General features: G+C 43.2%; 2 pseudogenes; both read left to right on the top strand.

Moving 5' to 3' along the window:
• Positions 1-1,578: 1,578 nt before the first annotated feature.
• LOC120367353 (large ribosomal subunit protein eL31-like) lies at positions 1,579-2,667 on the top strand (annotated as a pseudogene).
• Positions 2,668-15,428: 12,761 nt separating this feature from the next.
• Positions 15,429-16,341, top strand: LOC104651715 (double homeobox protein A-like; annotated as a pseudogene).
• Positions 16,342-23,826: the final 7,485 nt, after the last annotated feature.

The following is a 23,826-nucleotide window of genomic DNA, read 5'->3' as shown; positions in this document are numbered from 1 at the left end:
CAAGCAGTATGTACCTGACAGTGTCCCCACTGTGCTCTGCTCATTTAACCCTCAGAAACAATCTCATTTTACAGATTTTACAGAAGTTGAGATGGGAAAGGTAAGTAACTTCCCCAAGGTCACATGACTGGTCAGGGTGAGGCTATGATTTGATCCCAGGTAGTCTGAATTCCCCAAATCCTCAAGCATGATTATCAGAAAGGTTATTAGTCCATTTTCTTTTTTTTTTTTGAGACAGAGTTTCGCTCTTGTTACCCAGGCTGGAGAGCAATGGCGCGATCTCGGCTCACCGCAACCTCCGCCTCCTGGGTTCAGGCAATTCTCCTGCCTCAGCCTCCTGAGTAGCTGGGATTATAGGCATGCAGCACCATGCCCAGCTAATTTTTTGTATTTTTAGTAGAGATGGGGTTTCACCATGTTGACCAGGTTGGTCTCGATCTCTCGACCTCGTGATCCACCTGCCTCGGCCTCCCAAAGTGCTGGGATTACAGGCTTGAGCCACCACGCCCGGCCTATTAGTCCATTTTCACACTGATTCTGAGAAATACCTGCGGTTAGGTAATTTATGAAAGGAAGAAAAAGTTTAACTGACTCAATAGTTCCACATGGCTGGGGAGGCCTCAGGAAACTTACAATCATAGCAGAAGGGGAAGCAGGCCATGTCTTACATGGTGGCCACACAGAGAGTGTGAGCATGTGAAGGAGCAACTGTCAAACACATATAAAACTATCAGATCTCAGCTGGGTATGGTGGCTCATGCCTGTAATCCTAGCACTTTGGGAGGCCAAAGCGGGTGGATCACCTGAGGTCAGGAGTTCCAGACAAGCCTGGCTAACATGGTGAAATCTCATCCTCTACTAAAACTAACAAAAATGAGCCGGGCGTGGTGGCACGTGCATGTAATCCCAGCTATTCAGGAGGCGGAGGTAGGAGAATCGCTGGAACCCAGGGGGTGGGCACTGCAGTCGGCCAAGATCATACCACTGCACTTCAGCCTAGGTGACAGAGCAGGACTCCATCCCCAAAACAAAACAAACCTTGTAAGATCTCACTGACTATCACAAGAAAAGCCTGAAAAAAACTGCCCCCATGATCACCTCCCACCAGGCCCCTTCCTTTGATATGTGGGGCTTATTACAAGTCAAGATGAGATTTGGGTGGGGACATGGCCAAACCATATCAGAAAATAAAGGCAAAAGTCAAGCTTGGAGAATTGACATTGTAGATTAGCATATTTTTAAAAGAACAACCTTTTTTTTTTTTTCTTTTGAGACAGAGTCTCACTCCATTGCCCAGACAGTGGTACAATCTTGGCTCACTGCAACTTCTGCCTCCCAAGTTCAAGTGATTCTCATTCAAGTGCCTCAGCCTCCCAAGTAGCTGGGATTACAGTAGCCTGCCACCGCACTTGGCTAATTTTTGCATTTTCAGTAGAGATGGGGTTTCACCATGTTGGTAAAGATGGTCTTGGTCTCTTGACCTTGTGATCTGCCCAGCTCGGCCTCCCAAAGTGCTGGGATTACAGGCATGAGCCACCGCACCTGTCTGAATATTATTTCTTTTTAAAGGAAGGAGATTCTGACATGTTCCACAATGTGGATGAACAATGAAACCTTGAATACATTATGCTAAGGGAAATAAGCCAAACACAAAAAGACAAATGCTGTATGATTCCATTTATATGAGGTACCCAAGATAGGCAAAGTCATAGAGGCAGAAAGTAGAATGGTGGTTAACAGGGACTGGAGGAAGACAGGAAACAGGAATTACTGTTTAACGGGTACTGTTTAACAGAGATTCACATGAAAAAGTTCTAGAAATTAATGATGGGAATCACTGCAAAACATTATGAATATAGTTAAAGCAACCAACTGTACACTTAAAATAGCTAATATGATACATTTTATGTTACATTTATTTCACCCAATGAAAAAATAAAAAATATATAAGCACACAGCAAATGATCACCAGGCCTTTGAAGAAAGCCTATAAAATGAAATTAAGAAACCAAAATACCAGGCGGCAATGGGGAGAATCAAGGAGGAGGGCAGAGAAAACGAAATGCAAGGGCAAGGTCAGGAGAATGGTTTTGACAACTGGAAAGTGAAAGCATATGAAAATGTCAACTGGCTTTCTGTCTCGGACCCGGCAGAATGGCTCCTGCAAAGAAGAGTGGTGAGAACAAAAAGGGCCGTCCTGCCATCAACAAGGTGGTGACCCGAGAATATACCATCAACATTCACAAGCGCATCCATGGAGTGGGCTTCAAGAAGCGTGGCCCTCGGGCACTCAAAGAGATTTGGAAATTTGCTGTGAAGTAGATGGGAACTCCAGATGTGCGCATTGATACCAGGCTCAACAAAGCTGTCTGGGCCAAAGGAATAAGGAATGTCCCATACTGAATCCGTGTGCGGTTGTCCAGAAAACATAATGAGGAGGAAAATTCACCAAATAAGCTCTATACTTTGGTTACCTATGTACCTGTTAGCACTTTCAAAAATCTACAGACAGTCAATATGGATGAGAACTAATCACTGATCGTCAAATACATCAAATAAACTTTTAAAAAAATGCCTTTAAAAAAAAAGAAAAGAATGTCACCTGAAAGATAGAAAATCAAGTTGAGTTAGATACCAGAGAATTAAACACAAAATTTTAAAAAATGAAAGAGGAAGATGATAAAAATTAGAAGATCAAGCCGGGCGCGGTGGCTCAAGCCTGTAATCCCAGCACTTTGGGAGGCTGAGGCGGGTGGATCACGAGGTCGAGAGATCGAGACCATCCTGGTCAACATGGTGAAACCCCGTCTCTACTAAAGATACAAAAAATTAGCTGGGCATGGTGGCACGTGCCTGTAATCCCAGCTACTCAGGAGGCTGAAGCAGGAGAATTGCCTGAGCCCAGGAGGCGGAGGGTGCGGTGAGCCGAGATCGCGCCATTGCACTCCAGCCTGGGTAACAAGAGCGAAACTCCGTCTCAAAAAAAAAAAAAAAAAAAAAAAAAAAAAAAAAAAAAAAATTAGAAGATCAGCTCAAGAGGTTCAATATCTAACAAGAGATCCAGAAGAAACAGGAAAGCTGAAGAGGAAGAAAATTATTACAGAAACCATACAAAGGAATTCCCAAGAATTAACAAGAAAAACAGACATGTACCACTAATGGTTCATTAAAAGCACAAATTTTAAAAAAGCCTACCCGAAGATTCATGATTGGAATGGTATATGCTAAGGAGATGCAGAAAATTTTAAATGCTTCTGAAGCAGGTAAAGGAAGAGTGGGGCAGGATGGGGGAAAGACAAGTCACACAAACACATTATTTCGAAATATAAAAATACATTTTTTAAAGTAAAAAATTTTGAAGTTGGCTGTGTCTGGGGAGTAAGTAGGAAGTACTAAATCAAGAGCAGTCTGTTTTCTGTGAAGTCTTATACCACCACTGGACTTCTAAAACCATGTTTCTTAAAATTTTATCATGGTTCTCTTTCAAAGTAATGAATATGCAACTTGTATCTACATGTAAAAATATGCAGGTGAGAAATGCTAATATAAAATTATTCCAAACCTTTTCTAAAGTGTCAAAAAGTGCTAGGATTTATTTAGCAGAAATCACCTGAGGATGACTTCCTTGTCAATTCTGGGAAATGCCTGCCAGAGAGAGGGAAAACAGTGGTCACAAAACTGTGATCAAAAGACAGTCTGATCAAAACACACTCTAAAAAAAACATAATTGTTAGATAGAATATACAAATGTGCAGATTCCCTGGGATTTTTCACTGAGTTAATATTTGCAGAAATAAACCATGTTTTAACTGTTCAGTTTCCTTTGGGATCCATTTCCTTTGGAACCCATTAGTTTTAAATACATTCAATATTAATGAAATACCTAAATCTATTATAGATATCCTTTCAAAACATCAGAAAATCAAGATAATTTGACTAAGTAGCTAAAAATAAACTCATTTTGTTGAAAGAATGCAAGTAAAATGTTCAGTAAGTGATAAATACACTTACCACAGGTTACTCTGGCAATGCTGTACTTCTTGTAGTTCATGGCAGTCTATGTAAGGTCCTAGTCTTGTCAATAAATAAGTATTTTACCTAAATCAAAGAAACAAAAATATAGTATACTGTTGTTTTTTACTCCACCTCTAGTTGAATTAAGAAGGCATATTCTGAAACAGCACAGAAAAACACGTGAAGCTTCTCAATCATTATCACTAACACAAGAAAAAGTTATCACAATTAAGATGCATCTGAAGACAGCATGGGTCTGCTACAGATTGTGTCACTTTCCAAGATGCAAAATTTTACAAACTTCATACACAAAGCGCTCAACTCACAAAGGTGAGAAGATAACTGACTGAGGAGGTCAACAAGCAAACCATCTCAACAAGACTAAATGAATGCAAAACAGGTGCACTCCAAAAGCAAATGTGGTACACAGATTATGCTACCTCTGGCCATACTAAAGAAGAGGGAGAGAACTCAAGGCCCCAGAACAAGAGAGAAGTGCCCGCCAGGCTCTGGGCACTAACTAGTCTGTGAACTCTGAACAATCACTTCATCCTTCATCGCCTCAATTTCCACATCTGTGAAATAAAGGGTCTGGCCAGGAGAAACCTAACAGCATTCTGCATGTAACTGGAGAAATTGTGTCATAGATAGGTGAGGGAGGGTAATTAACAAAATTGCCTCTAGAGAGCAAATAATCAACAGAATTGCCTCTAGTTTCTCCACGGCTTTCTAAAAAAGAGTCAAGATTTTTCTGGATTCCAGATATCTTCCAGGGATCCCAGAGAATTGGTCTAGGGAGGCAGTGCTTTACTGTATTGCAGAAGAATTAATCACATTAATTGCTTACTCTGTACTTTTGCTTAATGATACAATATAAACAAATACAATGAAAATTAATTTTAAAGCAATCAAAGGGCCTTCAAGTTATTAAAGTTCCTGAAGAATCAAACATTACATCCATATGTAGAATTATTATACTAAGGGCAATTAGTGACTCCATTTATAGATGTTTTTATGTAAGTTTGATATGCAACAGGTCTAGGAGTATAAAAATCATTAAAATCTGACTTCCAATAAACAGTGGTTTCTACCTTTTTCTTAAAAAAATTATTGTATCAAAATAGTAAAAAAAAAAAAGAACATTTAAAATAAAAAATTATCAAGATTTATCATTCTGCCTACTGAATTTTAACTTATCCTTAAAGTTCCAAAAAAAAAAAAAAAAAACCAGCCAGGCGTAGTGGCTCACGCCTGTAATCCAAACACTTTGGAGGCCAAGGCAGGCAGATCACCTCAGGTCGGGAGTTCAAGACCAGCCTGACCAACATGGTGAAACCTCGACTATTTAAAAAAAAAAAAAAAAAAAAAAAAAAAGCCTTCTTTCTCATGCAAACATTCCCCATATCCCTAATTAGGATGAATTATTGAAGCATTCTGAACACTTTCAATCCTTCAACTATTCAGGTCCAGTTTAATGGCACCTGGGAACAATTATATACTGAGAACTGTGCTCAACTGGCAAAAGGGACCAAAGATCTTATACAGGGGCACATCTGTAACCCTCACATCGGCTCCAAAGTCTCCAGAGGGAAACAGACAGGACATGATGAATCAGCTCTCTTTTTACTGTAGTATGTTTGGAAAGATTGTTATAGAAACATAGAAGACAGATAAATCAACCTTACCTGGAAAACTGAAAAAAGGTTCAAACAGGAGGCAAATTTAGACCAATAGGTACCAAGAACTCACTGATTCTTACGGGAGTGGCATATTACCAGACAGACAAGTGAAATGACAAAGCCATTCTAGAAATAGAGAAGGTAAGCAAGAGAGCCAAGAAGTGGAAGTTGAAGAACAACTCTGGGTGCTATGTGACCAGAGCCCAGTAGGCAGTAGGAAGATCTGTGCTCTATGCTAAGGATGTTCTCTATAATGATAAGCTACCCTGTCACACTAAGAATTTAAGAGCATTTCTATGAATATATATAATTCAAGGAAAGTTAAAGAGAAAAATTTGCTATCAACTCTATGTCAATTTGGAAAATGATATCCTGCATATCTTTGTCTAGATAGTTTTATTTAAAAATGTAATCTGGGCCGGACGCGGTGGCTCAAGTCTGTAATCCCAGCACTTTGGGAGGCCGAGGCGGGTGGATCACAAGGTCAAGAGATCAAGACCATCCTGGTCAACATGGTGAAACCCCGTCTCTACTAAAAATACAAAAAAATTAGCTGGGCATGGTGGCGCGTGCCTGTAATCCCAGCTACTCAGGAGGCTGAGGCAGGAGAATTGCCTGAACCCAGGAGGCGGAGGTTGCGGTGAGCCGAGATCGTGCCATTGCACTCCAGCCTGGGTAACAAGAGCGAAACTCCGTCTCAAAAAAAAAAAAAAAATGTAATCTACAAATTTGAGTCTCAATTTTTGGCAATAAACTAAAAAATGTTACATAAACCATCACAGAATTCACTTTGTCCTTATAGGAAAGAAAAAAGGAGAAAACAAACCTCTATAAAGGGGTCTAAAGGAACTCCTCAAACCTCCATGATTTCACAGGAGAAAAGGATAATCATCTGCAGCACCTGGAACCATCTAGATTAACTAAATTTGCTGAGGCTCCAGAGGAAGGTCTTCAGGACTCAAACCTTAGTTATAGATTAAAAGTTAATCACTTATGTTTTGAGACAGCCCACGTTCCATGTTTACAGCGAAATCTTTGAGCATCCATCTTCACACATTTGAGAACAGGGTCACTGAGAGGGAGTCTCTGAGGTACAGAGTGTATTATTTCATTTTCACACTGTTATGAAGAAATACCTGAAACTGAGTAATTTATAAAGAAAAGAAGTTTACTTGATTCATAGTTCCACATGGCTGGGGAGGTCTCAGGAAACTTACAATCGTAGTGGAAGGGGCAGCAAATACATCCTTCCTTCTTCACCTGGTAGCAGGAGAGAGAAGTGCAAAATGAAGAGGGAAAAGGCCCCTTATAAAACATCAGATCTTGTGAGAACTCACTCACTACCATGAGAACAGCATGTGGGAACCACTCCCATAATGTAATCACCTCCCACAAGTTTCCTCCCTCAACACATAGGGATTTCAATTCAAAATGACATTTGGGTGTGGACACAGCCAGACCATATTACAGAGCCAGAAGAGCTGAGCAGTGGGCGCTTAGTAAATATTCATTAAAACCCCTGCACATGGCTGGCTTCATAGGGGTACCACCTGTGCAGTGGCAAAAGCCCCACACTCATAGGGGACCTGAACTTGGTTTAATGCTCTGTTGTCACTGCCTTGAAATTCTTAACTTTTAAACAACAGACTCCACATTTTCAGTTCGCACTGGGTCCTGCAAATTATGTACCTGGTCCTGCCCCTGAAACAAAGATATGGTTTGTTTATGATGGGGCTCCCTCGACCCCTCCCTGCCCATCTCACTCCAAGATGCCCTAAGTGAAGGGGAACACAGAGGTAAGAGAAGGTGGTTTGATGATTGTCTTGGAGGTCCCACCTGATAATGGCTGGCCATGCATGTGTGCAGATGGGAGAATTTAGCTGCTCTCTCCTGGCAGCCTCCATCCCATGCACAAGGCCTGCACTTTGCCTGTCTGTCCCCCTATAATCCCCTATCTCTCTCAGACCAGGAGTATGGATAGGGAAGCCACTGGGCCCAAGTGCTTCTGGTCCCAGCTGGAGTTCCCTGTTGATTGAGGAGATTTGGCTCCTTTGACTAATCCCACCACATCCCGACTAGGACAGAAGTTGGCGAAGGGGACAGGGTGGGAGGCTTAATTAGCACTCAGGGCCAGGCAGCAGGCAGTGGCGCAAAGATCACACTGACCTTTCCTGCCATAGATCTGTTCTCCGGAAGAGGCATTCATGGACTGGCTTAGGCTGTGGCTTGGCTACTTGTTTTTTTTTGTTTGTTTGTTTGTTTGTTTGTTTGTTTTGAGACAGAGTCTCGGCCAGGCGTGGTGGCTCAAGCCTGTAATCCCAGCACTTTGGGAGGCCGAGGCGGGTGGATCATGAGGTCAGGAGATCGAGACCATCCTGGTCAACATGGTAAAACCCCGTCTGTACTAAAAATACAAAAATTAGCTGGGCATGGTGGTGTGTGCCTGTAATCCCAGCTACTCAGGAGGCTGAGGCAGGAGAATTGCCTGAACCCAGGAGGCGGAGGTTGCGGTGAGCCGAGATCGCGCCATTGCACTCCAGTCTGGGTAACAAGAGCGAAACTCCGTCTCAAAAAAAAAAAAAAAAAAAAAAAAAAAGAGAGATAGAGTCTCGGTCCGTCACCCAGGCTATAGTGCAGAGGGGCGATCTCGGCTCACTGCAATCTCCGTCTCCTGGGTTCAAGCAATTCCCCTGCCTTGGCCTCCTGAGTAGCTGGGACTACAGATGTGCACCACCACACACAGCTAATTTTTGTATTTTTAGTAGAGATGGGTTTTACCTTGTTCGCCAGGATGTTCTCAATCTCCTGACCTCGTGATCCGCCCGCCTCGGCCTCCCGAAGTGCTGGGATTATGGATGTGAGTGGGTCTCTGCAGTCATCAGACTTCTCTCCCAGAGCACAGAGCACCAGACTTTTCCCGCTCTGTCCCCTCCTCCCCAGTCCCTGTTTTCCTCCCTGGCAGCTGAGAAGGTCAGGGTTTTCTCAGGGGTGGGGCAAGTTGACTTCTTCCAAGGAAAACTCCCGGGTCCCTGAGCAACTTCCCTGTCCTGCCCTGTGCGTTCTTCCTCTTCACTTCATCACAGCTCTGGACTCAGCAAAGTGGCAGAATGGGAATCACCTCAGCCCTTCTCATCGTATGAAACTGGAACCTTAGACTCATCTGAGGGAAGACAGCTGATTGCAACCCAACAGTAAGATGGGAAGCTGCGGCCCTGGCTTCCAACCTCTGGCACAGCAGGAGCCCCTGACTGCCTGGCTTTGATGCCACATTGGGGGCAAGTTTCCAAAAGGGCGTCCCATATAGCAGCCTGAGCCCCTCAATGTCATGGGGTTCCCTCTGCCTGGTTTTTCCTCCACTCCAGGTCCTTCCCAGAGTCTGGCTTCTAGGAAAACCCGAGGCCAGGATATAGGCATTACCTGTGTAAGGCCAAGGGGAATCCCACTGGGGGCCAGGAGGACTCAGCATTAATAAATCTGAAATTCAAGACAAGACAAGGGGAGAGATGTTGGCTCCATGTTGGGTTTCTGTGCCTATGCTGGGCTTGCCTGAGCTGGGAGGCACAGGACATCCAGGCTTCTGACACTAGGAGGTGGAGTTTGCCACGAAGTGCTACTGGGAAAGTTTGACTTGGTGATCCAGGCATAAGGCTGATGATACCACACAAATGCCCAAGGGCCTGTTGGTGTGCCTGACACTGTCCCGGGCAATAGGTATAGAGGATCAATAATCATTCTTTTCCTAAGAAGCTGTTTTGGGCTAGTTAACCAGGCATCTGGCCACAAGCCTGGGCCAGTGTTGATGGGCTGGGGCAAGTGAGGCATCCCAACTAATTCCCCCTCCTTCAAGTTATCACAACCAGCCAAGCTCTAGAAGTGAAAGAGCCGGCTGCAGAAGGGGGTGAGACCAGATGAAAATGCTTCTGCTTCACTCAAGGGCTGCAGAGAGGGCTCTTGCAAAGGGGATCACCAAGCTACAGTTTCTTCTGCCTCCAATCTAGAAAGCCTGATGGATTGATCAGGTGTCCTGGGAAAGAGTTTGAGTTCAAAGAGACAATTCCTTCCAGGAACTCCAGGAGAATTTTGTGTGTTGTTTAAAGAGTAAGAAGCTGCTGGGTGTGGCAGCTCACACCTGTAATTGCTTTGGGAGCTAGAGGCAGGAGGATCACTTGAGGCCAGGAGTTAGAGACCAGTCTGGACAACACAGTGAGACAAAAAAAGCAAGAAGATCCCTCTCTTTATCCCTACTTGAGAGACGTGACTAGAAGGCAGAAAGCTAGCTGCCGAGGGAGAGTCTTGTTCTTCATCAGGCAGAGGCCGGGGCTGCTTCCTGGGGCAGAGGCATGGATGGTATTTCTGGCTCTGCAGTTCCTGATTAAGACATACAGGGGCACCCATGCTAACCTTTGGCAAAACTAGGAGCTGAACTCAGGAGTCCCTGATGCCAGCCTCTCTGGCTCCGTGCTCCTCCCCTCCCTGATGTGTCTCCCTCCCTAGCTCCCTCCCCAGCAGCTCCAGCTGGCGCAGCCACTGCAAACACCATGCTAGCTCCAAATGCTGAGTCCTTTAAATATTTTTATTAAGAATAATTAATAGGGCCAAGTGTGAAGGCTCACGCCTGAATTTCCAGCACCTGACAAGTCCAAGGAGGGAGGTGCCCTTGAGCCAGAGGTTCGAGACCAGCCCAGGCAACACAGTAAGACTCCATCCCTACAAAACAAACAAATGAAAATAAGCAGAAAAGAACAAAATTAGCTGGGTGTGGTGGTGTGGGCCTGTGGTCCCAGCTCCTCAAGAGGCTGAGGCAGGAGGATCCCTCTCGACCACACCACTGCATGCCAGTCCGGATGACAGAGCAAGACCCTGTCTTGAAAAATGTGTATATCTTGGTGAATATATAGGTTTTATAACTATTTTGAAGGCGGCCTTTTTAACTTTAAACAGACCACTCTGAAGGAGCAGCCTGATCGAGAGCCCTTTCCCTAAAGTTCAGTAACCAAAGTGCACCATTCCCCTGGCTGGGGTCTCTTCTTTCTGCCAAACCTGCCTCCTGCAGAGGTGGGCTCCATGGTGTCTTCCACTCTGCCCAGCTGGAGAACAGTGTAAAGAATTGTCGGCCGGGCACAGTGGCTCACGCCTGTAATCCCAGAACTTTCAGAGGCCAAGGCAGGTGGATTACTTGAGGTCAGGAGTTCGAGACCAGTCTGGCCAACATGGTGAAACCCCATTTCTACTAAAAATACCAAAAAAATGTAGCTGGGCGTGGTGGCGGGCACCTGTAATCCCAGCTACTGGGGAGGCTGAGTCACGAGAATCACTTGAACTGCAGAGGCGAAGGTTGCAGAGAGCCGAGATCAGGCCATGGCACTCCAGCCTGGGCAACAAGAGCAAAACTCTGCCTCAGAAAAAAAAAAAAAAGAAAATTATCAACCAGAGGCAGCTGCCATTCAGAAGCAGCTTAAGCCAAGTCCTCAAAATTAGAAAGCATGAAGCAGGGGAGATGTTTTGAAGGCTTATGGACAAAAGACCATGAGCATGGATGGCTGAGTCCAGGATCAGCATGGTAACTTGTTGAGAAGGAGGCTGTGCTGTGCTGTGCTGCCAGTTATTAACGGGTTTAATCTAGTAGCCTAACCAGTAACCCAGGGCCTGGGAGGATGTGCAGGACATGTCAGAATTTAATTGCAGTTCTTTCCACTTGGCATAAGGAGACACCATCAGCCTGACTGGGTCATGGTGGAATGGAGCCCACTGAGGTAGGAGAACTAAGTTGACTAGCCACCAGCCAGAGAGTGGGGGCCTTTCCTGCCCCCTTAGCTGCAGCTAACATCAAAAGCACTGGTATGGGCTATCTGCGCTGAAACCTGAGTTTGTCTTTGCAATTAAGATTCTTCTGGGTTTATTTGCCAGTTCATTATGAGCCCTCTGGAATCAGGCCTCCTAAATTTAGCAGGGCTGGGGAGGACCCCAGGAGTGGCTTATGGAGGCTGGCTGGTGAAACTGCCCTTTCCTTTCTGTTCTATGGGTGTGATGGTGTTTGGGAACTATGGCGCTGTGGTTCAGGCGCACTTCACATGTGCAAAGATGGAGAAAGCACTTGCCTACAAATTTAGGCTCAGAATATTGATTGAAACATTTTAAATAATCAAAAATAAAATGTTATTGTAAACGTTTTTTTGAGATTTTAAGTTTTGGTAGATAATTTTTTTTTTTTAAGACCTGTCACTAGGCTGTAGTGCAGTGGTTCAATCTCAGTTCACCGCAACCTCCACCTCCTGGGTTCAAGCAATTCTTCCACCTCAGCCTCCCGAGTAGCTGGGACCACAGGCACGTGCCACCACACCCAGTTAATTTTTGTATTTCTAGTAGAGATGGGGTTTCATCATGTTGGCCAGGATGTTCTTGATTTCTTGACCTCGTGATCCGCCTGCCTCGGCCTCCCAAAGTGTTGGGATTACAGGCGTGAGCCACCATGCCTGGCCTATTTTTTTTTTTTTTTTTTTTTTTTTGAGACTGAGTCTTGCTCTGTTGCCAGGCTGTAGTGCAACAGCATGATCTTGGCTCACTGCAACCTCCGCCTCCCAGGTTCAAGGAATTCCCTGCCTCAGCCTCCTCAGTAGCTGGGATTACAGGCACACACCACTACACCCAGCTTATACTTGTATTTTTAGTAGAGACGGGGTTTCATTGTCTTGGCCAGGCTGGTCTTGAACTCCTGACCTCGTGATCCACCTGTTTTGGCCCCCTAAAGTGCGGGGATTATAGGCATGAACCACCACACCCAGCCAAATTTTGGTAGATATTCTTAAATTTTAGTGTCCTCAGTTTGGGAATTAAGTAAACCAAATATTGTGTACTTGTTATATAGAACTATGTCTTAGACTTTGTTAGAAACTTCTGCCCCACCTTGACTGACTCCCTTTTCATTTCTGGTTGTTCAAAATGAACAGACACTTTAATGCTGTGGCCAAATTTAAATAAAGTACAGTGTGAAAAAAATTAAAATGTCATTTAAATGCATTCTTTGACATCTGAGGTTACAACACATTTCTTCTTCACCTGCTTGCTTGTTCAGAGTTGTAATATTTGCTTTAGTGTAGAGCTGAAGACATAAATTGATAACAAATGGAATTATCTGAGCTCAGACTTCCTTTTTTTTTTGAGATGGAGTCTTGTTCTGTTGCCCAGCTGGAGTGCAATGGCACGATCTCAACTCACTACAACCTCCACCTCCCAGGTTCAAGTGATTCTCCTGCTTCAGCCTCCTGAGTAGCTGGGACTACAAGTGTGCTCCACCATGCCCGGCTAATTTTTGTATTTTTAGTAGAGACAGAGTTTCACCATGTTGGCCAGGATAGTCATAATCTCTTAACCTCATGATCCACCTGCCTTGAACTTCCAAAGTGCTGGAATTACAGGTGTGAGCCACCACACCCAGCTTTTCATCATTTATTTCACTCACATGCAAATTTATTCTGTACCAGCAAATGTCAGTTTAATTATATTCCACAGCTCACAGTGAATCATGTAAATTTAGTCAAGTTGTAAATACACTAGAACCATTTAAGCTCACAAAAATATATCAGCACAATGGGTAAGTGACTTTTCCCTGAGAAAGTGTATCTGTTTAACGTGCATGATCTCTCCCTTCAGTGTTTGCTTCTTTAGTCTGCATTTGTTCCTCAGTTTTCAGTAATCATGATATGGAGAGAAAAATGAAATCACCACATTTTGTTTTTCAAAATGTGAGACTATGTAAATCCTGAAATGAGATCAAAATATCCAAAACATCAAACTACAATTATGGCTTTGCTTTACTTTTTGCCCATAAGTGACATGTGGCCTAGAATAGGTGGTAGGTATTCCCACCACAACCTCACTTAGAATAGTGGTTGGCTGCCGGGCGCGGTGGCTCACGCCTGTAATCCCAGCACTTTGGGAGGCCGAGGCGGGTGGATCACGAGGTCAAGAGATCAAGACCATCCTGGATGACATGGTGAAACCCCGTCTCTACTAAAAATACAAAAAATTAGCTGGGCATGGTGGTGCATGCCTGTAATCCCAGCTACTCAGGAGGCTGAGGCAGGAGAATTGCCTGAACCCAGGAGGCCGAGGTTGCAGTGAGCCGAGATCGCGCCATTGCACTCCAGTCTGGGTAACAAAAGCAAAACTCTGTCTCAAAAAAAAAAAAAAAGAAAAAAAAAATTAGAAAAAAAAAAAGAATAGTGGTTGGCTAAACATTAATTTTACAGATGAAGGTTGTTCTGTACCCAGATTTTAATGTGATTGCTATGCTCACTTTAGTTTCTTTAAAATATATTTTTTTCTTACTTCTCATTTCCTTTTTCTTATTGGTTGACTTTTTTTGGCTCAGGGATTCTTTTTTCCCTTATGTTCTCGAGTAATTTTTCTCAAGGAAAAAGACAATCATAACTTTTCCCATATAAAGAACACAACATCTGGAATACACAGGGAAGCATAATCCTTTGCAGGTCATAGATGTAATCTTTCTGCCAGGAAAAATTCCTTTCAGATATGACCAGAATTAGAAACATACTCCCTGTCATCAGATAGCACTGGCTTAGGAAATGAATTGAGGAGGAGCCTGCAGGATACCTCAAGGATAAGAAGCAGGCAAAATGTGAGAGCAGGGGCAGCAGGCACTTGGACTAGGGCTGTTCCTTCCTGGACAAGTTTCAGAAACTCACTGACAGAGCTAGAAGCTCCCATAGAGATGAATGCTCATGTTTTCCAGATGGGAGAACTGACACTTCAAAAGGCAGAATCACTTGTCTAAGACTTTGGGGCCAGAACAGGGATCTTATTCCAGTATTTGTGCATGAAACCATTCTCCTTTCCACATTTCTAATTTATAACTTTTTACTGGTCATTTTAAAAAGGAAATAGCATAAACATCAAGTCTGGAGGCTAGTGGTGAGATTATTCACATTTATTTTCCCAATTGACTTGACATTTCAGGGCAACAGAGATGCTTAAATAAAACCAAAATTATCCTGGAAATATAAAAAATAATACATCTGTTTACATTTTGGTGTGGGAATTTGTTTTCAAATTCCTTGTTTGAAAGGCTGTTAAGAAGAATAAATTCTCACTTCACAGTTTTCTAATTCCTTGGTGGTACCCTCTGTACTTTGGTAACATGTGAAAATAGAGCACACTTTCTATTTTTGTTTCCACTGCACCTTTCAAAAGGTGAATCAGGCATAGAGTACTCCTGGGGTCAGTGGGAGCCCAGCACCAGCTCAGGCTACTGATGCTCCAGAGTCAGATTCCACCTTCCACTTAAATGGCAGCCACAGGTAGACTTGCTCATCACAACCAACTCTGTGTGTCCATAATCCGTTTATTCTACAAGTCGTTTCTGCACAGAAAATGGCACAATGTTTCTCAGAAGACTACATAAATATCAGCATACTTGAAATTCACAGCAAATAATCAGACAATCGATGAAAATACTCATCCAAACACTCATTGTAGACTATGCCTTCTGGATATATTTGTCATAAACTTGGAGTAAGGAATCCTCACAGACACTGAACATTTCAAAAAATGCAAAGTTGTTTGTTAGCATACTGGTGCTTTCGGGTAGAAACCCTAATCCATATCCTAGTAAGGGCTGAAGTTGCACCGGTTTTCATTTGTCAAAACCCAGAAAACCATATGCTTTACATTTGTGAATTATGTTGTACTACATGAGACCTTTCTTTTTATAAATAAGCTGTAAGTGGTCTCCCAGCCTTTCTTCCAGCATGGTTGAAGACACCTCTTCACACGAGATGGTAGCAACAAATCATAGGTGCAATTGTACCAAATTCACAGAAGATCAATTGAAAATCCTCATCAATACCTTCAATCAAAATTCTTACCCAGGTTGTGTACCAAACAAAAACTTGCTTTAGAAATCAATACAGAGGAGTCCAGAATCCATATTCGGTTTCAGAATCAAAGAGCTAGGCACAGATTCCAGAAAAGACCAGAAGCTGAGACTTCAGAATCATGCCAGAGCCATGGGCAAGATCAACCTGGTGCAGAGTTTCAAAGTAGAGAAGGCAGATGGTGTCATAACACCTATAGCACCTCTCACTTACACACTTTCATCAAGGCATTTATGAAAAACCCATACCCTGGGATTGATTCCGGAGAACAACTTGCTGAAGAAATTGGTGCTCCAGGGTCAAGAGTCCAAATTTGGTTCCAAAATCGAAGATCTACATTTTTCTTTTCTTTTTTTTTTTTTTTTTTCCAAAGATCTAGATTTCCTCTCCAGAGAAAAAGGAAACCTGTTGTGTCCTTAGAACAAGAAGACCGGAGCAAGATTTCTGAGTGACTTCAAGGTACACAAAATGGCACCAACCTCACTAGCAGACTCATTTCTCTACAGCCAGAACATGGTGAACACAGTCAAGTTCCGTGTATTTGATATTATCAACTTGGGTCCCAAATATCTCTCACAGTCTTCCTGGGAGTCTATCCTTCTGCTGAAAGTGTAGGCAAAGACTTCTGAAGATGGTAACAGACTTGCCAGGTGTGGTGGCTCACACTTGTAATCCCAGTACTTTAGGAAGCTGAGGCAGGAAGATTGCTTGAGCCCAGGAGTTTGAAACCAGCCTGGCAAGCATAGTAAGACCTTGTCTCTGTTATAAAAAAACAAAATAAATAAAAAGGACTTGTAGGGGGCCGCACCGGTACAAGAGGCACCACACTATGCTGTTGATACAGCCTGGATTCAGAGTTCAGCAGACCTTGAGACAATGAAAATAAACTTAGTAACAATTATTTTTCAATCATCACAGTAATTGATTTGGACAAAAATCAGTTGATGTCAAAACCTTAAAGTGATGCTGCTCTGCCAATGGACTAGCCATTCTTTTATTCCTTTAGTTTCTTAATAAATTTGCTTTCGTGGCCGGGCGTGGTGGCTCAAGCCTGTAATCCCAGCACTTTGGGAGGCCGAGGCGGGTGGATCACAAGGTCAAGAGATCGAGACCATCCTGGTCAACATGGTGAAACCCCGTCTCTACTAAAAATACAAAAAAATGAGCTGGGCATGGTGGTGCATGCCTGTAATCCCAGCTACTCAGGAGGCTGAGGCAGGAGAATTGCCTGAACCCAGGAGGCGGAGGTTGCGGTGAGCCGAGATCGTGCCATTGCACTCCAGCCTGGGTAACAAGAGCGAAACTCCGTCTCAAAAATAAATAAATAAATAAATAAATAAATAAATTTGCTTTCACTTATAAAAACCCTTATAGTTTGATGAAGAAGAGATACAGACCTCATCTCAAAGAATCTTCTCACACACACTTTATAATTGCAAAAAGAAAATTGGTAATTTTGCAGTGGAGAAATATGGCCAACTCCACCTTAACCAAGTGGCTGAAAGTCACTGCACCAGTAATGGCACAAACCAATGTGAGATGCTTCCTGATGTGATACACTAAGAAGGGCATAGTCTCTTCTGCTTGTTACCAATAAAAAGTGGGTATGCTGAAACTAATAATTAGGCAATGTTAAGCAAACACCAATTCAGGTTGACAGTCTGCAAAGTAACATCTGTGTACTCTTCAACAATGTATTGATCCTACCTTCTCAGGAGGTTAAGGCAGGAGGATTGCTTGAGGCCAAGAGCTCCAGATCAGCCTGGGCAACATGATGAGACCCCATCTCTACAAACTTCTTAAAAATGAGCCAGGTGTGGTAGCATGCATCTGTAGTCTAAGCTACTCAGGAGCTAGAGGCAATAGTTTGAACACAAAAGATCGAGGCTACAGTGAGCTGTGGTCATGCTACTGTACTCCAGGCTGGGTGACACAGCAAATTCCTTTTCCAAACAAGAAGAAGAAGAAACAAAAAAAATGGATAGAATAATGAAAATAAAAGTGGAGAAAAGCCGGGCGCGGTGGCTCAAGCCTGTAATCCCAGCACTTTGGGAGGCTGAGGCGGGTGGATCACAAGGTCGAGAGATCGAGACCAACCTGGTCAACATGGTGAAACCCCGTCTCTACTAAAAATACAAAAAATTAGCTGGGCATGGTGGCGCGTGCCTATAATCCCAGCTACTCAGGAGGCTGAGGCAGGAGAATTGCCTGAACCCAGGAGGCGGAGGTTGCGGTGAGCCAAGATCGCGCCATTGCACTCCAGCCTGGGTAACAAGAGCGAAACTCCATCTCAAAAAAAAAAAAAAAAAAAAGCCAGGCGCGGTGGCTCAAGCCTGTAATCCCAGCACTTTGGGAGGCTGAGGCGGGTGGATCACGAGGTCAAGAGATCGAGACCATCCTGGTCAACAAGGTGAAACCCCGTCTCTACTAAAAATACAAAAATTAGCTGGGCATGGTTGTGCGTGCCTGTAATCCCAGCTACTCAGGAGGCTGAGGCAGGAGAATTGCCTGAACCCAGGAGGCGCAGTTTGCGGTGAGCCGAGATCGCGCCATTGCACTCCAGCCTGGGTAACAAGAGCGAAACTCCGTCTCAAAAAAAAAAAAAAGTGGAGAAAAAGTAGGCAGACTGAGGAAATGCTTAGAAAGTACATCCATACCTCAAAGATATCATGGATTTGGCTCCAGACCACCATAATAAAGCAAATATGGCTAAAAAGCAAGTCACACAAATTGTTTTGTTTCCTTGTGAATATAAAGTTACATTGGCTGGGTGTGGTGGCTCATACCTATAATCCCAGTACTTTAGAAGATGGAGTGGGGAAGATCACTTAAGCCCAGGAATTGTGAGATCAGCCTGGTCAATATGGGGAGATCCTGTCTCTACTTAAAAAAAGAAGATATGTTTACACTACACTTTAGTGTATTAAGTGTGAAATGGTGTTATATTTAGGAAACAAGGTACATACCTTAATTTTAAAACATTTGATGCTGGCTGGGTTTCATGGCTCATCCCTGTAATCCCAGCACTTTGGGAGAAAGAGGCAGGTTGACTGCTTCAGCTCAGGAGTTCAAGACCAGCCTGGACAACATGGCAAAACCCCTGTCTTTAAAAAAAAAGAAAAAGAAGAAAGAAAGAAAGAAAAAGAAGAAAAAATGCCTGATGTCCTTACATGAAGCTCAATTATTTAAAAGACAGAGAAAAATATAAAAATACTTTATTGCTAAAAATGCTAATGATTATCTGAACTTCAGGGAGTCATAGCCTTTTTGATGGTGAAGGGGTCTTGTATGTTGTTGGCTGCTGCCTGATAATTGGCTGCTACCTGATAACGGTAGTGGTTGCTGAATATTGAAGTGTTTGTAACAATTTCTTAAAAGAAAACAACAATGAAATTTGCCACATTAACTGACTCTTCCTTCCATGAAATATTTCTCTGCAGCATGCGATGTTATTTGATAGCATTTTACCCATAGTAGAACTTCTTTCAAAATTGGAGTCAGTCCTCTCAAACCCTGCCACTGTTTTGCTATGTTCATCAATATTCTAAATCTGTTGTTGTAAGTTAAACAGTGCTCACAGCATCTTTACCAGGAGTAAAGTCTATCTCACAAAACCACTTTCCAGGCTCTTTCCAGACTGTAGAGTTCTTTCCAGACTACCTGTGGCAGTTTGTTTACATCCATAAATACTTACCATCGTGTTACAATTGTCTACAGTATTCCGTACTGCAACATGCTGTACAGGTTTGTAGCCTAGGAGCAATAGTGTGTATCACATAGTATGTGGCAACATAGTAAGACCTTGCCTCTAAAAAAAATAAATAAAGATGAGGCCAGACATGCACATGCCTGTAATCCCAGGCCTTTGGGAGGCCAAGACAGGCAGATTACCTGAGGTCAAGAGTTCGAGACCAGCCTGGTGAAACCCCATTTTAATAAAAATACAAAAATTAGCCAGGTGTGGTGGCACATACTTATAATCCCAGCTACTCAGGAGACTAAGGCAGGAGAATCACTTGAACCTGGGAGACAGAAGTTGCAGTGAGCCGAGACTACACCACTGCACTCCAGCATGGGTGACAGAGTGAGACTCCAACTCAACAAAAAATAAAATAAAGATGACTGGTGCTTAGAAGGCAACAGATTATAGACATTGATCTTACATCTGCCAACTTGATATATACTCAGACTATTTTTAATCATCTGTCTGCAGACAACTTTCTCTATTTTTTTTTCTTTTTGAGACAGGGTCTCACTCCATCACCCAGGCTGGAGTGCAACAGCACAACCTCTACTCACTGCAGCCTTGACTGCCCAAGCTCACAAGATTGTTCCACTTCAGCCTCATGAGTAGATGGAGCTACAGATGCGTGCCACCATGACTGGTTAATTTTTGTATTTTTTATAGAGATGGGGTTTCACCGTGTTGCCCAGGCTAGTCTCGAATTTCTGGAAGGCTGAGATGGGCAGATGGCTTGAGCCCAGGAGGTCAAGGCTTCAGTGAGCTGTGATCACACCACTGCACTCCAACCTGGGCATCAGAATGGGACCCTGTCTCCAAAAATTAAATAAAATACAGTAACAAAAAACCCTCAAAATCCAACTTACCTTTGTCTTTTATCAGGAGAATTTAGTCAATTTTCACTTCCTGTAATTATTAAAACATCTGGCAGTTTCTTTATTTTTTGGGAGGTGGGGCAGCTTTTATGTGTTCCACACTTACCACTCTTTACTCTTCAGTACTTTATTACCCTTTTTTGGTCTGATTCAATTTTGTTTATAATGGTTGGTTTTAATTTTCTACTTTATCTTGTTTACAGGTTTTAAAGTGATAGTGTTTTCCTTATTTTAACATTTGTTCATTAAATTTTAACATGCACATTTGTTAACGTGTCTTCAGAAAAACAAAAATATTTTAGAAGAGAAGTCCAACTGCTAACTGACCTATGTGCTATTTTTCAGTATTGTTTCTGTCCTTTCTACATGCAACAGGTATTACTCACCAAAGAAGATGTTTGTTTAGATTTACCTACATTCTTATCAATTTCCTCCCAGCCCTATTTTGCTCCATTTTTCCCCAACTTAATAAATTATATCTTTACAGACTGGGTACAGTGGCTCACGCCTGTAATCCCAGCACTTTGCAAGGCCAAAGTGGGCAGATCACTTAAGGCCAGGAATTCAAGACCAGCCTGGCCAACATGGCGAAACCCTGTCTCTACTAAAATACAAAAATTGGCGAGGCATGGTGGCATGCACCTGTAATCCCAGCTACTCAGGAGCCCGAGGCACAAGAATCGCTTGAATCCAGGAGGCAGAAGTTGCAGTGAGCTGAGATAACACCACTGCACTCCAGCCTGGGTGACAGAGCGAGACTCCATCGCAAAAAAAAAAAAAAGTATCTATGTATCAAGTGACACTTTTTCTTATACTCCAAACCAATCCAACAAATCCTGTTTGGGAAACACCTTCAACAAACATCTAGAAGCCAACCACTTCACATGACCTCCCTAACTCCCAAGCTAGTGCAAGTGCCATCTCCGTCATGGGCCACTGCAGGTTTTATTGCTGCCTGCTCCCAGCCTGCTACCCCTGTAACAAACCTTCACCTGTGCCCCAATGAACCTGATATAAAAGTCTCAAAAAAAGACCCCCCAGCTCTCTCTCCATTATGTGAGGATGTAAGGAGAAGTTGGCAGTCTGCAACCTGGAACAGGGCCCTCACCAGAACCTGACCATGCTAGCACCCTGGTCTTGGACTTCCAGCCCCCAGAATGGTGAGATATAAATTTCATTTTTTTGTAACCCAAAAAAATAAATAAATGAAATGAAATACAAAATTCCTTTAAAATAACGAAGAGCAGAACACCTGAATGCAAAGGGGCCTAACCTCACTGGGCTTACAGTGGGTAGGTACTCACTACTCAACCAAGTGGTTTTGGATTGAGGACTCTTCCTCTAATATCCATGCCTCCTCTCTTCACTCCAACTTGAAGACCACCCTGGCTTGCTACTGCAACACCCTGTGAATGAGAAATGACTCAGGACTCGCCCAGGCTTATAGCTTCAGGGCTCCTGAAGAAAAAAAGGTGCAGTTTTAGGAGCTGTAGTTAAGAGTCATTTCAACATGGTGAAACCCCATCTCTATCAAATAAGAAAATTTAGCCGGGCATGGTGGTGGGCACCTGTAATCCCAGACACTCAGGAGGCTAAGGCAGGAGAAGGAGAACTGCTTAAACCCAGGGGGTGAAGGTTGCAGTGAGCTGAGACTGCAGCATTGCACTGCAGCCTGTGCAACAAGAGTGAAACTCCATCTTGAAAAAAAAAAAAGAAAATGAAGTAGAGATACTTTAGGAAAACTGAGGCTATAACAGTAAGAACTAAGATAAGCAAAACAACTGAATGTAGGAGAAAAATATCACAGCAAGAAATGGAAGAAAATCTGTTTGTTTCTTTTCTTTTTGTTTTGTTTTGTTTTGAGACAGGGTCTTGCTCTGTTGCCCACACTGAAGTGTAGTGGCACAATCTTGGCTCACTGCAACCTCTACCTCATGGGTCCAAGCGATTCTCCTGCCTCAGCCTCCCGAGTAGCTGGGACTACAAGAACCACCATAGCAGCTGATTTTTGTATTTTTAGTAAAGACAGGGTTTCACGATGTTGCCCAGGCTGGTCTCAAACTCCTGACCTCAGGTAATCCACCCGTTTTCAGCCTCCCAAAGTGCTGGGATTACAAGCATGAGCCACCAGACCCGGCCTATTTGTTTTAAAGACAGGATCTTGCTCTGTCACCAAGGCTGGAGTGCAGTGGCGCAATTAGCTCACTGCAGCCTTGAACTCCCAGGTTCAAGCAATCCTCCCACCTAAGCCTCCTGAGTAACTGGAAATACAGGTGCACACCACTACTTCCCATTAATATATTTTTTTTTGAGACAGTCTTGCTTTGTCACCCAGGCTGGAATGCAGTGGTGCGATCTTAGCTCACCGAAACCTCTGCCTCCCAGGTTCAGGCAATCCTCCCACCTCAGCCTCCCAAGTAGCTGGGATTACTGGCACCTGCCACCACATCTGGCTAATTTTTTGTATTTTTAGTAGAGACAGGGTTTCACCATGTTGACCGGGCTGGTCTGGAACTCCTGACCTCAAGTGATCTACTGCCTCAGCCTCCCAAAGTGCTAGGATTAAGGTGTGAGCCAGCCACCCATGCCTGGCCTTTATTTTTTATTTGTAGAGACAAAGACTTGAACTCCTGGCCTCATGCAATCCTCCCACCTCAGCCTCCCAAATCTTGAAAATTTACTTTTAATTACAAATTATATTCTTACATATTTGAATAGAAAACTACTTAAAGTAGAACTGACTTCATTTACAAGGAGCCGTCGGAAAATAAGAATTCTCACTCACCGGGCATGGTGGCTCACACCTGCAATCCCAGCACTTTGGGAGGCCAAGGCAGGCGGATTACCTGAGGCCAGGAGTTCAAGACCAGCCTAGCCAATATAGTAAAACTCTGTCTCTACTAAAAAAAAAAAAAAAAAAAAAAAAATACAAAAATTAACCAGGTGTGGTGACACATGCCTGTAATCCCAGCTACTTGAGAGGCTGAGGCAGGAGAATTGCTTGAACTCAAGAGGCAGAGATTGCAGTGAGCTGAGATCACGCCACTGCACTCCAGCCTAGGCAACAGAGTGAGACTCCATCTTAGAAAAAAAAAAAAATTCTCACCAGTCTGGCCAAAATGGCAAAACCCCAACTCTACTAAAAAAATAAACACAAAAATTAGCCAGGAGTGGTGGTACACCTCTGTAATCCCAGCTATTCAGGAGGCTGAGGCAAGAGAATCACTTGAACCTGGGAGGCAGATGTTGCAGTGAGCCAAAATCCCATAACTGCATTCCAGCCTGGGTGACAGACAGAGACTCTGTCTCAAAAAAAAAAAAAAAAAAAGACTTCTCAAAAATTGAAAAACTTGACTACTGAATGGTGAAGCCTCAAATCAAAGCTTTCAACTAAAGGCATGAAATACATATTAATATATGTACAATAAGTCTTCATTTAATGTCATTAACAGGTTCTTGGAAATTGTAATTAAGCAAAATGATGTATAAGAAAACCAATTTTACCAAAGGCTAGTTGATATAAACAAGAGTTAAGTTCCTATGGCATTTTTCTGGTTACAAAAATATCACCAAATTTCTAAATAAAGACTCAAAACACTTAAAGCACTGAAATAAAGGTGGGC

This window comes from Saimiri boliviensis, chromosome 12 (genome assembly GCF_048565385.1).
Source record: "Saimiri boliviensis isolate mSaiBol1 chromosome 12, mSaiBol1.pri, whole genome shotgun sequence".
NCBI lineage: Eukaryota > Metazoa > Chordata > Mammalia > Primates > Cebidae > Saimiri > Saimiri boliviensis.
Note: the sequence above shows the minus strand (reverse complement) of the source record. Positions and strands in the feature narration are given on the sequence as shown.